At 39.7% G+C, this 16,506-nt stretch overlaps 1 protein-coding gene across 2 annotated transcripts in view; it reads right to left on the bottom strand.

Annotated features, from left to right (window-relative positions):
- LOC103278943 (glycine N-acyltransferase-like protein 3) overlaps window positions 1–1,686 on the bottom strand; it is a 9,925-nt gene extending 8,239 nt beyond the window's left edge. For both annotated transcript variants that reach the window (XM_008111390.3, XM_008111396.3), the window contains exon 1: window positions 1,572–1,686. The gene's annotated coding sequence lies outside the window, so the exon portion shown is untranslated. The remainder of the gene's footprint in view (window positions 1–1,571) is intronic.
- Window positions 1,687–16,506: the final 14,820 nt, after the last annotated feature.

The raw sequence follows: 16,506 nt of genomic DNA, 5'->3' as shown, positions 1-16,506 counted from the left end.
TTCCTGTAGGCAGTCTTGAAATGCGCCTCAATGCTCCTTTTCTTGTCATTAATCCTCCTGCATGAAAGTTTTATAGTAATTTTTCTTTACTTATTCTTTGGGAATTGCACAATTTTGATATATTACCAGTTCACTGTAGCTATATTTCCCCCCCTTTTTAGACTTAGATTTCAGACTTCCACAATTATAACATTTTCCTTATAAACAGAAAGGAATGAAACACCACTGTTAGATGATTCCCTCCTTTTTCCTCCCCTCATGGGATGAGGTCCCTACTGAAATAAGATAGGAGCCACTTCTGTGCAGGCATGTCAGGGTTTGTGCTGAAGACAAAGATTAAAGGCTTCTCTGTCCAGTATCTGAATCAGCAACAGAATTGGAGCAGCAGCCTGACCATGAAGACACTAGTTCTGCAGAGCTGATTCAGGAGCCTCGGGGTAGCAAGGAGGATGAGTTACAGCAGGATAAGGACCTCCCAGAACAACAACAAGAGTTAAGCATCCCAGCTGGGCTGCATTTGAGGACCAATGCCATTAATCTGAGGAGTTCTTATTGGTTGGATCGAAGGAAAACCAACAGGTGAGAGCACTCAGGAAAGTGGCATAAAAGAGCTGGGGGCTGAATTGGCAATTTGCTGGAAGCAACGTTTTTGGAATTGCATAGCTGGAGTCTCTTGTTTTTGGACCTTGGTGAATTGATGATGCTTTGGACTATGGCTTGGATTTGATAAGACTGCTTGATTTGGACCCTGAACTTTGACTATCCCTCTGCTTTGCCCTTAGTTGGCCTGATTCCTGTTGATGACCACGGACTGTTTGACATTGAGATATTGAGTAGCAACATTTGCAGGGACTTGCTGTACAGGTTTCTGTCAAGGCGCAAAGATGATGTCCGAAGGCAAGATTGGCCTCCCCCTTCAAAGCAAATAAGATTTGAAAGGTTTTTTAAAAATGAAATTGTTAGTTTTTTTCAACAGAATTAAGAAAATCAGAGTTGTGGAACCATGGGAGGGCAGAGTTATGCTGCTAAAGTGGCAATGCAGGTGTAATGCCTCAGATCACTGACACATCACAGTAGCACCATACTTAAAAAAGTTCATCATGTTGGTAAATTACCATTATCCTTGAATATGTGAATGGTGCAGAGTAGTAACATCATGCAATAAAACCCTTGATTGTCACCAGTAATTCCTATTTTGCAATACTGTGACAATTCATCAATGAATATGCCATAGTCCATTAACAGAACAGTCTTAAGAGCTTGCACACTTCCTGAATCCCAGATTAGTGACTTATACATCAGTGGAAGAGTCATTCTTTCTGCCCCATCAAATCTCTACTCCAAAAGGTAGTATATTTTTCTTCAGATTTCTCCAGCGCAGCTCTGATTAACACCATGACTTGTGTAATAAACATTTAACATGCATTCCCATTTTCTTAACAGTACATTATCATTTTTAAACACATTTTTTCTAATTGCACATTTTGTGTCAGACTGCACATTAAAACAAACACCCCAAAACTCACATTCCACGTTTCATGGAAATAATGCATGTATCATCTTCAGCTTACCTAGAAGAGAAGACTAAAAGGAAACCTTAACACAGAGATGCAGGAGTTTCTGAAGTCAGCCTTGGTCAGCCAGAAAAGCAATATTTTGTTCCTGAATGAAGAACCATTAACAGAGTCATGCTTTGCTGATCCAAGTGGGAAAGGAAGATTGGCTGAAACACAGTTTTGTTTGATCTGCTACTAGTTCAGAGGACACCTCAGGCTAGTGTATAATATTAACTGCACCAGGCCAATCCTTGGCATTGATATTATTTTCTTAGAGGAGCGGGAAACTATCTGCATAGCAGCATTTGACAGTAATGTGTGCACATAACACACAGCACTAGAACCCACCACTGTATTTTCCTAGTGTGTGTGCTCGGTTGCTTGGAACAGTAGAAAATGCTGGAAATTTGACAACATTAATACAATAGCGCTGAAACTTTACACAAGAGGCAACAGAAACTCCAATGGCATTTTTGTGGAGAAAACCATGGGAATATGGTGGAAGCAGTCTAGAGAAAGACTGTAATATGAGGAGCGGTTTAAAGAACTGGGCACGTTTAGCCTGCAGAAGAGAAGGCTGAGAGGAGACATGATGATGGCTATGTATAAATATGTGAGGGGAAGTCATGGGGAGGAGGGAGCAAGCTTGTTTTTTGATGCCCTGGAGACTAAGACACAGAACAACGGCTTCAAATTACAGGAAAGGAGATTCCACCTGAACATTAGGAAGAACTTCCTCACTGTGAGGGCTGTTTAGCAGTGGACCACTCTGCCCCGGAGTGGGGTGGAGGCACCTTCTTTGGAGACTTTTAAGCAGAGACTGGATGGCCATCTGTCAGGGATACTTTGAATACGATTTTCCTGCTTCTTGGCAGGGGGTTGGACTAGATGGCCCATGAGGTCTCTTCCAACTCTACTATTCTATGATTCTAATACATAAGTAGTTGTGCATTGTGAAGATGGTTCGTGTTACATGGGGCTGAAAATCTGTTAATTTGTTATTGAGTTTTGCCAAATGAAATTTTTACCCTGAGGCTTTGTCTTCCAAATCCCAGTGTTTCTTGTCTGCTCAGAAATTGTGTAAAATTCCCACAAGTGGAAAGAGAACATACCTGATAACAAGCCATACATGCTCTGGCAGTTGGAGGATTAAGGGTGCTCATTCATTCATAATACAAGTGTGCCTTTTGCATTCTTTGACATGTGAATGCAAAAGCCACACTGGCTAGCTAGCTACACATAGTTGTCTTATATTGAATCAGGCCCATGGTTCATCAAACCCAGCACAGTTTATTCCAAAAGTTGCTGTCAAATGCCTGAAGCAAAGAAGGGTTTTTGCTAGTTTTTTTTAACTTGAAATTGTGTTGAACAGGAGACACCTAGGAATGCCCTGAAAATTGCCCATATGCTGTAAGGTACATACTAGTGAACAAGTATCAAAAAGGCTGTAACCCATTCTATATTTCACTTACAGTAGAGTCTCGCTTATCCAACCTCCACTTATCCAATGTTCTGTATTATCCAACGCAGTCGGCCTTTTCGTAGTCAATGTTTTCAATACATTGCGATGTTTTGGTGCTAAATTCGTAAATACAGTAATTACTACATTACGTTACCGTGTATTGAACTGTTTTTTCTGTTGATTTGTTGTAAAACATGATGTTTTGGTACTTAATTTGTAAAATCATAATGTAATTTGATGTTTAATAGGCTTTTCCTTAGTCCCTCCTTATTATCCAACATTTTCACTTATCCAACGTTCTGCCGGCCCGTTTATGTTGGATAAGTGAGACTCTACTGTATATACAAAAACTACACGAGCACAATTGAAATGAATGAAAAAGTCTCATACTCTTTTTGCCTGGGAAAGGGAGAGGGTTGTTAGACCTCTAGGCTAAGCCCCGAGTCTTAAAGCCTAGATTCCTCCTTGTATTCTTTAGGGCAATGCAGACAACACTCAGGGTGAGAGAACTGCCTAGAAAAGTAAGTGTTTGTGTATTTATGTACTTTGTTAACTTCCTGGTTTTTATTTGAACAGTGTACTCTGCCACTATCAAGGAAGCCACACCAAAACTTAACAAGACCTGAGCAGAGCAATTGATGATTGGGGATCATTCATAGATTTGCCACAAGTTAGAATAATTTTGGTGGTGAAGTACAACAGTTTTGTGCAACTTTGGTTGATGTTTAATGTCTCATACTTAATAACATCTCTACGGCCTGCCTCCAAGGAATCATTTGTAGGTCTCAGATTTTGGCCCTGAAGGCTCAGGACCTGGTAACACCAGATGGGGAAAAAAACCTCTCATTCTCAATCTGAAATTCTATCCCATTTGCTTTCACACTTGTCAGTGTTGTAGTCCTATGTTTACTCCACATTTGCAAGAAGAAAGTTTCTGGCAGCAGAAGAAAAGTATTCCCTTTTGCCCCATCCTTTCTCCAGTCTCATTGTTCTCTTCAATGGGTGTTTTTAAGGGAGATGGAGAAATGGTAAGCACTGGAAGATACATTACATTTTTAAGCATATCCTGTGAAACCTGAACCTAGAATTTCTGTTCTAAGTTTTCCTGAAGACCCCTCAGGGAGCAAGATGTTTGCCTCCTGTTGCAGAGCTGCGTCCCACCCATGATCCGTAGTCAATCTCCCATATCCTCCCACTCCTTTGCTGAAAAAAGTGTTGACTGAAGGAACCTTCCAATGTATTAAATGCATTGCACTTGGAACATTCAGCTACTTATCTCTCATAACTTCTTTATACTAATACATGGGTTTCCCATTAATTCTATTTTCTACATCCAAATTCAACATTCTGTAGCCTTTTAAATAGCCTCAATCAGCACATCCAGATTGATGAAGAAGACCAAAAAGTGCCAGGTTTTGTTCCTATTCCTGCCAATTTTATGTTGTAGAGCCATACATGTTCAATTTGTCCCAGAATATATTTTGTCAGCTCCCAATATGATCAGATAATTTTCACACCAACTCCCCAGGTCAGCTTATTTTAACACAGTATAACATTAGAAAGAATGGGAACAAAATCTGAGACCTGTAAGCTCCGTGAGTTGGCTGAACCAACCATGCTGTTAATCATGACACAGATTATATTTCAATCAGGCTGTTGTGGTGAAGTAAATGAAGTCAAAGCTACTGAAGCAAATAAAGAGAGTTGGCAGTTTGAACTGAACTGTAGAAGAGAAGAACTTCTTGAGTTCAAATCCCCGAAGGGATATTCAGATTTCTTAAATAGTCAGAGCTGTGGATAAATGGAAGTGATATTTGTTGTACTGAGTTACCCAGATGTGATGTTTTAAAAAACAATGATATATTGCTTGCAAAGGAGGTAGAAAAGCTTGTTTTTAATACAAACTTTATTCTCTCATAGTTACTATGCTGTGGTCTGTATGGTTAGGATTAAAGCTGAAAATTGTAAGGAACAGAGCCAAAAGTGGGAAGGGCTACCTCTTTTCTTTATCTCTTTCTATTTCTTTTTCTCGTTTTCTTAGCCTTGTTGTTCAAGATCTCTTCATTTAACCTGCCTCATAATATTATTGTTGAAGAGAGCAGCTGGGTGGACTCTCACATCAAGTCAGGGAAGAATTAAAATAATGGTTGCAGAGTGTCTTCACAATATGGTTCAGCCACTAAATTCTCTGCTTCTTCTCAGCACTTTATTTTGAATAGTTTGGTAAAAGTCTCTGGATATGGGCATCATCTGACTGATTGGGGCAAGAATTTATTCATCATAGTCTCATAGTGGTGAAGAAGAAGCAAAATGGAACGTGTGTCAGGCCAATCCTGACCAGGACCACTTTCCATCTGGAAACCAATGTCTTCACTGTAGAAGAACATGCGGGTCAAGAATAGATCTGCACAGTCACCTATGGACCCTCCAAGACCCTACACTTGGAAGGCCATCCTACCCAGACATGAGTGATCGCCGATGATGATAATGGTGTTATAGCCCTCATCATACTTACCTCTGGAAGTGTTGTATGATGCTTCCAGTTTAGCTACAAGTCAGATGAGCATGCCGCCCATCAGACGATGCTTCTATAGGAAGCTCTTCTGTGTCATCCGATGGGCAGCGTGCCCATCCGACTTGCAGCTGAAGTGGAAGCATCGTACAACACTTCCAGAGATAAGTATGATGAGGTGGTTATATATGCATACATGCGTACATTAATAAGGGTTGACTTTCAACATTTGTATTTAACTGAATGTAATGCTAGGATTTGGAATATTCTTTTTACTCTTGATCCCATGCTGCTGATTTATATTTTTATGATATACAGCTAGACAGGGGGCTTCTAGCACTCAAATCCATACAGGGTTTGCAGCTGATTTACTACACCTTGGCATTGGAAGCAGTTTTGTGCTTGTACATTCTGTTCAGTCCAGGGGATTATCATAGCTGCATTCATTTTGACTGACATTTTCCCAGATGACTGACATCTTCCCTCTCACCCTGATGCCTTTTCTCTCCCATTAAATTCTCTTTACCCCTTTTATAATCAAGTGGTTTTTCTCTTCCTTTATTGGCCCAGCCAATTGATCGTTCCATCACCTATCCAATGCTCTTTCTCTTACCCTCCTTCAGTCTTTTTGCACATAAGAAGGGAACAGAACCTTTCCCTATCAAATTTTTGAAGAAGGTGGAGACCTGCCGAAGAAGCAAAAAATTATACCCTGTGGGTCATTGATCCTGCCATAAAGTAGGCTTTTTGGAGAAAAAAAATACTTTAGTCTGTAGTGTTTATAGTTTAATGGTTAGGGAAGTTTGTCACCCTGTGGCTGATTCAAGTGCAGTTTATGGACATATTGGAATTAAGTCTGATTAATCTTTTTAAAAACATACAGTGTCTTTAATATCTTATGTTGTGTTGTTTCAGAGCTGTGACACACAAATATATAAAGTGCTTGGGGGTAGAGTTTGACTCTGTTTGAAAGCAAAATCACTGTTAATGAAAGGTTCTGGGAATGGAAACATCATTGTAAGATATTCTTTTCATAAATCAGAAAAAAAATCACAATAACACCAATAGAGATAATGAAAAATATGTCAAAAGCAATGAAAATAGCTGATGTGCTTTTTCTTGAAAATCTGGGCCAAAAAAAAAAAAGACATTCGTTTAGCCTAAAAGGTTCAGTGCTAGGATACTGTGAATGAGAAGATGTCCTTCTGATCATTTTGTGCCTCAATTTAGAAGATAAGTGTTGCAGATTAGTTACAACTTATGTATATTGGAGAACAAAGTCTATGTATATAGTAGAAAAAAACATTCTAGTTAGGAAAAATAATATTATTGGAGCTGGATTAGCTACTAGGCTTGCTCAAATAATTCGTTTTCCCCGTTTACCGTTATTGATTCGTTATTTTCGATTGTTTTGAAGCAATATCGAACCTTGGTTGTCCACACGTCTGGATATCGCGGTTTCGAATCGCGAGAGGCCGTTTTTTCTAATTTCTTCGTTTTTTTCGTTAAGAAAAAAGAGCTTTTGCAAAGCACCCAAACTCCTTTCCTTTTGCCCCTCAGCCAATGGGAGGCTCAGCCAATGGGAGGGGGCGAGGGGGAAGGAGGCCGAGGAGGAGGAGGAAGACGGAGGGGAGAAATGGCCGCCGCCGCCGCCGCCTCTCCTCAGCTCAGTGCATTAATTAATTGGGCCTTAATGAGCCCCCTTCCAAGCCAAACCCACCAGAGAAACACCCTCAATGCAAACCTTGCAACGTCCTTCTCTCCTTCTTGGACACAAAGGCAAAGGGAGGAGGCACTTCGGGTTCCCAAGCGACCTGAAAAGAGCCATAGAGAAAGGGAGAGCCAGTGCGCATGCTCCACCCTCCAAGGCACACAAGGGGGGAGTTCGCATGGGAGCCGGAAGTGTTGGGGCCTCCGTCCCTCCCTTGCTTTTCCTCTTTGGTCTCCCTATCTTGAACACAGAACACGCATGAAAAAAAACACACCATAATTTCACAATATATAGTTTAAATAACAAAAGGAAGAGGAAGGAAGAGGCCCGGGATGCGAGGGGGTGTGGGCCAGGCCCGTCCTCGGCTGCTCCCAGGGGCCCAGATTCGCACCCTCCCTCCCCCCAATACAGGTCTCCAGTCCATACCACGCTACATGAACTTGAATGGATACTGTGGTTGTGTTGTCGAAAGCTTTCATGGCCGGGATCACACTGTTGTGGTATGTATTCCGGGCTCTATGGCCATGTGCCAGAAGCATTCTCTCCTGACGTTTCACCCACATCTGTGGCAGACATAGAGGTTTTGACGTCTGTGCGAAGCTAGGCAAGTGGGGTTTATATATCTGTGGAAGGTCCAGGGTGGGAGAAAGAACTCTTGTCTGTGGGAGGCAAGTGTGAATGTTGCAATTGGTCACCTTGATTAGCATTGAATAGCCTTGCAGCTTCAAAGCCTGGCTGCTTCCTACCTGGGGGAATCCTTTGTTGGGAGGTATTAGCTGGCCCTGATTGTTTCCTGTCTGGAATTCCCATTTTCTGGGTGTTTCTGGGAAGGTAATGGCACTCCATGTAGTCATGCCGGCCACATGACCTTGGAGGTGTCTATGGACAACACTGGCTCTTGGGCTTAGAAATGGAGATGAGCACCAACCCCCAGAGTCAGACATGACTGAACTTAACGTCAAGGGATACCTTTACCTTTACCTACACACACACACACACACACACACACACACACAAGCAGGGACTATATATATATATATATATATATATATATATATATATATATATATACACAATATATATCACACACACACCAATTTAACAAAGTTTCAGCCACAAAAACAAAGTTTCTGAAGTAGAACAATGACTTTCACAGTAAAGACAACCCAATTTAACAGGAAATAAGACTTTCAAACCAGGAACAGATTTCTGCAATTATTAAAAAAAGGTTTATTATAAAAGCTATGAAAATTCGCCAAAAATCAGAGGATAAGGGAAACGTTCCAAATTTTGGTGAGCTATCAGTGTTAAATGTGTTCTACCACTGTACCAAGTTTGAAGAAGATCACTCAAAAAATGAGGGTGGGAGAGTCCTGTAAAGTCCTCTCCCTCTGTGCTGTTTTTGGGAATTGCGCATGCGCGTCCGCCATTAACGAATTAATTTAGAAAATAACGAATTTTCGTTAATTTTGAAAATTTTTGGGGGCCAAATTCGTTATTAGCAACAAAAACGAAAAACTGCCCCCTCTAGTTTTGAAACGAGTTTAGAATCAAATTTTTCATGGATCGATCAAGCCTATTAGCTACATAGGGCAGGGTCTTGCCAGTCCTAGGCACCTAACTTGACTTTAGTAAAGGGTTGGAAAGGTTTCAATCTCAAATCTATTATTAGATCAAAATTATAACAACACAAGAAGTGAAACTCAAGATGAAGTGGAGAAAAAAGGACCTCAAAAGATTTAAAATTGACCATGTGGAAGGCAATGTCATTTGTGGAGGATCACAGTGTTGCTTTCTTTGGAGCTCAGACCTGCATTTATGGTAGACATTCTGCTGGCCACATCATGGTGGAAGGTCCAAGATGACAAGTTTGTCCAGACTCCATCCTACAAGTACACCTTTGCTTTGCTTCATCTTTGTGGAGCTATTCGAATCTTATTTACCACAACCTTACACAAAGTATAACTGATTACTAAATTATTATTTTGTTTGTTTGTTTTATATGGCCTACAAACATCACACTTTTCTTAGAAGGCTCAAGAGTAGTTTGTCTTCTGCTGGTCTCCATCCTAGATGTGATCAACTCCATGAATGATCTACCGGTAGTTCTAAATGCTTTCAGAGTAATCTGCTCTCCCTGCAAAGAGATGGTGAGAGTCTGGGGAGATGAAAGGGTTTAAATAAAAATATTAAAAAGTCCAAAAGGAACTATTCTAACTTATAATGTGTATGTGTTCATTTCCCACTTCATCTTCTCTTTGTCTTTGACTGAGCCTTGCTGGCCTTGAAAACTGAGACCCGTGGGACATTCTGCCTCCAGATGGATCACTTGCTTAAGTTGACCATAAAATTGTGTCTGCTCCGAGGCCGCCATTGTGGCGCTGGAAGAAGCTTAGCTCTTTCCAGCTGTTTGGCAGAGGGCATGGAAGAAGGCATGTTAAGATGCCAAGGGTGGATTCCCCAGAGAATAGCCATGCTCCACATTCCCCCCTTGCCGTCTGTGGCATGAATACCCTTTCTGAGAAGAGCAACCGGTGGCTGCCCAGGCCTCAAAGGAGCCCCTGCTGGTTTGGCATGATAGCTGTTTGGATCATGCATTCCTGTAACGGAGGGACGTTGTTCTGCAGTGGGAGGTCAAGACCATGGAAACCTGCCAAGGCCTCCCGGCATTTTCCCGGTTAGGGTTCTGGTCTCAGCCAGCCTGTCTGCAGCAAGGCCAATGCTCTTACCAGAAATGGTTTCTCCTTCTTGGAAAGAAGAACAAAGGCTTATTAGAGAACACTGATGTGGTTTAGGACATGTCAAGGAGGTAATTTGTGCCAATTTACTTTTTAAAACCCACAAAAGAAAACAAAATATCTCTTAAAAGTGTGGTTTGACTACATATTTCATTTTATGCTTATATTTTATTATCTTTTAAAACTTTTTTGCTGTCTACATAGGCCTTAAAACTAATGAACACTGCATATTCCAAATGATGCTTCAACACATGAAGGCTTTTTAAAAAGAGATCATACTGACTGAGAAATGTTCTCTCCAAAGAGGCACACCTGGCATCTATGTTATTAACATTTTCAGGCCAGGTGCAAGTAGTTTTTTAATTCTACCAAACTTTTTTTGAACCATTTTAATGCTTTTTGCACTCTTCTGCTGTTGGATTTAAAATAGCTTGGTATGTTGAAAGTCCTTGTCCTCTGTTGCTCTTTCTTTTTAAATTCAAATATTTATTATGTTGTCAAAGGCTTTCATGGCCAAAATCACAAGGTTGCTGTGAGTTTTCTGGGCTGTATAGCCATACAGCCTGGAAAACTGACAGCAACCCAAATATTTATTACTTTATTGAATGTATACCACATCTTTCTTCCAGAATGGGATTCAAGGCAACTCATAATAATTTTTTAAATACCTCTAAAACAATTATTTTACAACAGTTAAAAAAGAATCCAATACTTATATTATCAAAACATGCTTAAAATAGTTTAAAACACTTAAAACATTTCCAGAATCACCATAACCTTTTCTCTTGCTACAGATGGAACTGCTGTCTGGTTGTTCCAGAGGCCATGAAGTCCTGAGGCACAATGAAAGGGCAACTTGGGAATGAATATTCTCCATGACCACAAATCCTCAGCACTCACACTAAAATCAGCATTGTTGTTTAAAGCAGAGAGATTGTTGAACAGTAGGTCCACAAACCAGGGCTTCTGTTGAAGCAATTGAAATCCAAGCAGGTTAATACGGGATAATTTAGTTCTGCAGATAGATGGATCCAAATAATTTTAGACTATACTAATAACTAGCACTTTGAATTGTGCTTGGAAACATACAAGTAGCAGGTTGTAACTGTGAAGTTGGTGTAGCAAGAGAGTTATATATTCCCAGTAACCAACCTAGGTCAACAGTTTAACAACAGCACTCTGCATCAAGTAATGTTTCTCAATACATTTCAAAGACAGATCCATATACAACACACTACAGGGTCTACATAGGATATATCTAGTCCAGAAGATCTGTCCAGAAATTGGGTGTTATAAGCATACTTCTAACCAAATCTCCAAACAACGTCTCCTAATGGATTCACTCACATATATGTTATGTCTGTGTGTGTGTGTGAAACTTATATATAAATTATATATATACGCAAACTGTTTCATCTAAATCAGAGGTTCGCAAACTTATTTGGCCTACCACCCACTTTTCAGAAAAAAATACTAGTCAGCATCCCTTGGAAATCTACCTTCAAACAAAGAGAAAGATGTAGTGACAATTTTTCATTCTTTTATGTATCTATATTTCTACCTACATCCTATCACATCAGTGGTTCTCAACCTGTGGTTCCCCAGATGTTTTGGCTGGGATTTCTGGGAGTTGTAGGCCAAAACACCTGGGGAACCACAGGTTGAGAACCACTGTATAACATGGTAAAGAAAGAAGTTGTAAATAAGACATCTTGAAGCATGAAATTATAATATTTATTAAAATCATCCATAGTAACATTTGTATTACATACAAAAAATTAAGATAATGAAGGATAATATTAAAATAAAAATTATGAATGACATTAAAATAATCCCAAATGAGAAGGAGAAACCTGGTATACTGCTATCACTTTCTTAAAGTTGAGCTCCATTTCTTGTCAGCAGTATGAATTAATTTTAACATACTTATTGCACTTGCACTATTAACTGCTAATCACACAATTCAGAAACAATTTACATTAGATTCCATACATGTCACCTCTTTATAGTATTGTGTTGTGAACAAGTCATTACCCACATATATTCCTACTAATGCATGCTGGATTTCCTGACAACAAGCAACATGCTCGCCTGTCAACACCTGCTAATTTAGACCTTTTGGTGGACTTGACCACTGACCAGTCATAGCTTTAAATATCTCCTGACTTTGTAGTGTTTAAAAAGGGTTGCCAACGGCATATTCTAGATATGATATTTAATGGCACTGAGAATGTGTAGCACTCAGTGTGTACAGCATACAAATGTGGGTGAAAATGAGAGAAAGTATACAAAGAAGAATGTATGGGCATTTCTGATATTGAGGTTAAATGAGGTCACCAGTTTCCCAGAGACAATGAAATTATTTTGTAGTTCATCACTAGATGGCAGCAAGAGCACTCATTTTTGAAATTTTACAGTATTTTAGATATACAGTATCTTTTAACTTTTTCAGGAGCTCTAGAAATTTTTACAGGACTTGCTTATGTTCTGAGATGAATGGAAAGATTACTGCAAAGATTACTGTATATCTCTAGTCTTATTGAAAGATTGACCTCTGTGTAGTCACATTGTTGGGGTAGCCACAAACACACGAAGAGAAAGAAGTGATTTTTACCAATATTCCAGAGAGATTTTTCACAAGCTTCTAGGAGCCCCTTCATGCTATACAGTTATAGTGCTATTGTTATCAAACACAATACCCCCCTCAAGGATTTATGGTTCTCCTGAAGGTGCAGGAATAAAAGTATACTTTTAAATTATTATTAAAAAACTTTTCCAGACTTCTGCAATTGCAGAGAATAAGGATAACAGGCAGCAATTTCCCCACAAAAACGTTATTGTTTCAACACTTTAATAAAATGTATTTTTCTATTCTAGCTTTCTGCCTACTTTGTATCCTTGCATACATTGTATATCCCTATATACATAATGTATATGGTTCTTATCAAAAGGTAGCAAGACAGAGCCCAGAGGTCTTTACCTTTTGCAACCATAAAAACAGTAACTCCAGATATGTACATTTACTTAATCTCTTATTGAACATGCAACTATTGATTGCCGAGATCACCATCTTTTGTCTCCGACGTCTCACACCTTTGCTAAAGTCGGAATCAAAGTCAATCAAAGACTCATCATTCCTTGCACCAAGGACTCCCCTGCCCCCCCCCCCCCGACTTCCCAACAGCCAAATGGATCCCAGATTGGCGAATCTTGAACTGTCATTTCCCCATGAAAGGGAATCCCCACCTGGAAGCAGAAACATCAGAAGCACCCTCAGCCAATCAGGGTGTGGATCCAGACCAGCCATGCTCTGGTCCAATCAGGGAGGGAAGTGGAAGTTTTAAATAGCTGTCATGTGTATAAAAAATCATGCTACTCTCTGCATGTTATGCTTGTAGTTTGAAAGCATCTCTACTTCTTCTTGCATCCCTTCTGGCCAGATTATTTAAACCTCTGTGGCTTGTCTTCATCCTGGTGTGTTGTCTGTCTATGTCCTGACCCATTTGCTGCTAGCCTGAGCTCACCGGTCACAGACTCCATTATCCACAGTTCTAGTTTCAAATTTCACTACACTTTGATTTCACTTTAAATGCCATGGTTTCATTCTGTAAAACCCCGGGATCGGCAGCATATTAAGGGACATGTCAAGTTCTCAGGCAGATAGCTCTAGTGCCTAGACAAACTATAAATCCCGGAATATCATATGATGCAGCCATGGCTAAAAAAGAGAAATCTTTGTCTATACAGTAGAGTCTCACTTATCCAAGCCTTGCTTGTCCAAGTTTCTGGATTATCCAAGCCATTTTTGTAGTCAATGTTTTCAATATATCGTGATATTTTGGTGCTAAATTAGTAAATGCAGTGATTACAACATAACATTACTGCGTATTGAACTACTTTTTCTGTCAAATTTGTTGTATAACATGATGTTTTGGTGCTTAATTTGTAAAATCATAACCTAATTTGATGTTTAATAGGCTTTTCCTTAATCCCTCCTTATTATCCAAGATATTCGCTTATCCAAGCTTCTGCCGGACCATTTAGCTTGGATAAGCGAGACTCTACTGTAGTTGCATGGTGTGACAGTACCAGAGGAGAGACTTTGGGGGGAGGCAAAAAACATCCAGTTTGGGGAGGTAATGCCTATTCATTTCTTTCCCCATATATCCAAGCAAGGGAAACATAGTTAGATCCAACAGTAGCAAAATCACTCCTTTACACATCACATTTTTGTGTACTCTAGAAAGTTCTGGTGTTGTCGTCGTTGGTTCCTAACTGTTTAAATTGACTACAGATGATGCTGGACAATGTTCCTATGTCTTATAAATACTTTTTCTGGGGAATTGCTCCTGAGGAGGACACTAATACGTCTAAATGTCAAGGTCCCTCAAGAACTGAGTTGAAATGTGAGAAGTAAGATTCCTACACACACACACACACACACACTGCTTTTTTAAAGTGAAAAAAGATGTAATGGGAACAAAAGACAAGACTGCAGTTTTCTGAGCCTCCTGTAAAATTCCTTAAATAAGGCTGTACACATATACATTAAAGGTTCTAGTCTTTTCCAGACAGGTCATCAAAAATTATAGTTCTGTATCCCTTTTCTTCTTGATAAGTTTTCTTTGGTGAGAAAAGAAGAAAGAGGTAGTAAAAAATAAATAAATATAAGTGGGTGACACATATATCTTTTAATTGTCTGAAGCTCCCATGAAATTCCGTGAAAAAGGCAGAGTGATGACATAGTAAAAACCTTATCTGGAACCATTCATTTTTTATTCTGGTTTGCTCCCACGTTAGTCATGCCCATTTTGCAGTATGGACCCTAAAGGTTATCCAGTTGTAGTCTAAAATCCTGATTTTTTTTTTTACTTCTACTTGATATCTGCCATTATCTTCTGACTGGGAAATGAAAATCATGTGTGTGTGTGTGTGTGTCTACACACACACACATACTCACACACTAGCTGTGCCTGACCACACTCTGTGACTTATGGGAATCATTTGTTGGCCAGGTGGAATAGCAGTGAATAGCCTTGTAGCCTCAAGGCCTGGCCTTTTTCTTGTTATGGGAATCCTTGTTTGGTGAGCTGGAATATAATGGAATAGGCTTGCTGCTTGGAAGGCTGGGTACTTGCGTTCTAGGGGAATGGTTTATTGGGCTGCTAGAATTGCAATGAATAGCCTCGCTGCTTCAAAGCCTGGCTGCTTGCTATCTAGCAGAATCTTTGGTTGGTCAGCTTCAATAGTACAGAGTTGTCTTGCAGCTTAAAAGCCTGGTCCCTTTCTACCTTGTGGAATCATTGGTTGCCTAGGTTGAATAGCAATTAATAGTCTTGGTGCAGCAAGTATGAATGCTGCAATTAGTCACCTTGATTAGCATTTAATGGCCTTGCAGCTTCAAAGCCTGGATACTTCCTGCCTTTTTTGTTTTTGTTTGAAAGACATATTTTGGATGACTATGTCTTTTGTGGCCAAATTGGGTGTGATTTGGTTCAGTGGATTTGTTGTTTACTCCATAGTAAAATGGTGTGTATATATACACACACACATATACACACACACACACACACACATACATACATACATACATACAACTAGCTGTCCCACTTTTTTCTTAACTTCTGCTCTATCCAAATGGATAATCAACTTATTTAGTCCAGATCTTCACCAATTTGTTTCCTTTTGCTGGTGCTTCTAGACTGTCTTAATAATTAAGCTCTTGATATTGAATATGCCCAGTTCTAAAGAGTTTAAGTTTATCCCTGCTGAACAGATGGCAAATTTCCATCTCTGTTCTGTTTATCCTCATGGACTTTGGTGTGGGGTGTTGACTAGGCAATTGCTTTTTTCTCCCAATGGTACAATAGCTGCTCCATAATAGCATCCACCCACCCACCTTCATGATGCTATAAGTTATATGTTGCATAAGACAACTTCCTATAACAGGATAGGACAGTTCCTGTCCATTGTGCTGATGTGAAGGAATGCCTATTAATTATAGGGCTAAAAATATATTCTCTCCCCTAAAAGCAACCATGTTTTATCTAAGTCCCTGTCTCTGTTAGTGCAGATGATAAGCCTAGCTGGTTATGAGCTACTAACCGTTCTTTAACAGACTTATTTTTAAAGTGTGTAGGATTGAAGGGTACACAAAGCCCTTGTACTGCATCATTTGAGAAACATGTTCCTGTATAAATGAATCTAAGTTAGAACTGTTTCCCAGGATGCATTGTTTAGCCAGTGTAGACTCAGTTTCAGCTTCAGTAATACTATATGGTATTTGTAGAGTTCTACAGATACCACAGACTGCTAAAAAACAAACAAATGGCTCTTAGAGCAAGTGAAGCAAATCAAACTCTCGTCAGAGGCAAATATAACTAAATGGAGTCTGCCATAGTTTCGACATATCATAAGATAATGTGACTCATTGGAAAAGATAGCAGTGCTTTGTAAAGTGGAAGGCAATAGGAAAAGATAGAGGTCACACTACAAGAAGATTGATTCAGTTAAGGAAGTTACAGCCC

The sequence above is a fragment of the Anolis carolinensis genome, chromosome 1 (genome assembly GCF_035594765.1).
Source record: "Anolis carolinensis isolate JA03-04 chromosome 1, rAnoCar3.1.pri, whole genome shotgun sequence".
Classification (NCBI taxonomy): domain Eukaryota; kingdom Metazoa; phylum Chordata; class Lepidosauria; order Squamata; family Dactyloidae; genus Anolis; species Anolis carolinensis.
The sequence above is the reverse complement of the archived record's forward strand: the minus strand, read 5'-3'. Positions and strand labels throughout refer to the sequence as shown.